The following is a 512-nucleotide window of genomic DNA, read 5'->3' on the forward strand; positions in this document are numbered from 1 at the left end:
TCCACCGTGTATAATTTCCTATAGAAAAATGCATTAGAATACATCAAATTATTTTTTTAAAAAAGATTGAATAACATTTCCTAATCTCAAATGGGTACTATATACCTTAAGATTTCAAGGCAGGATGATATATCACAAAAGCCCACTATGCATTTTAGCATTTCCTTACAAAATAACTGCTAAGGACCCATGTCCCTGTTATAGCCCCAGAATTATCTTTGTAAAGAATCTGTTTTAGCTATACTTCTATCATTTAAGAATGCTATGAGGTAGATGCAAACTTCATTTGTTATATAGTTATAAACTCTGCTAGTCATTAGAAAAATAATCACAATAGTAACATACATTATTTTAAAAACGTAATGCTAGAGGAGAGAATACTTTCAAAATGCTGACACAAATAATTTAGCTCGTTTGTTTTGAATTGTTTGTTTTCTTTTCCTTTTCTTGAGTTGGGAGCCCGTTCTGGCCAGGCGGTTCTGCGTGGCTTGGAACCTACCCCCTCGGCTTGC

Source organism: Trichechus manatus, unplaced genomic scaffold (assembly GCF_000243295.1).
Source record: "Trichechus manatus latirostris isolate Lorelei unplaced genomic scaffold, TriManLat1.0 scaffold00192, whole genome shotgun sequence".
Taxonomy (NCBI): Eukaryota; Metazoa; Chordata; class Mammalia; order Sirenia; family Trichechidae; genus Trichechus; species Trichechus manatus.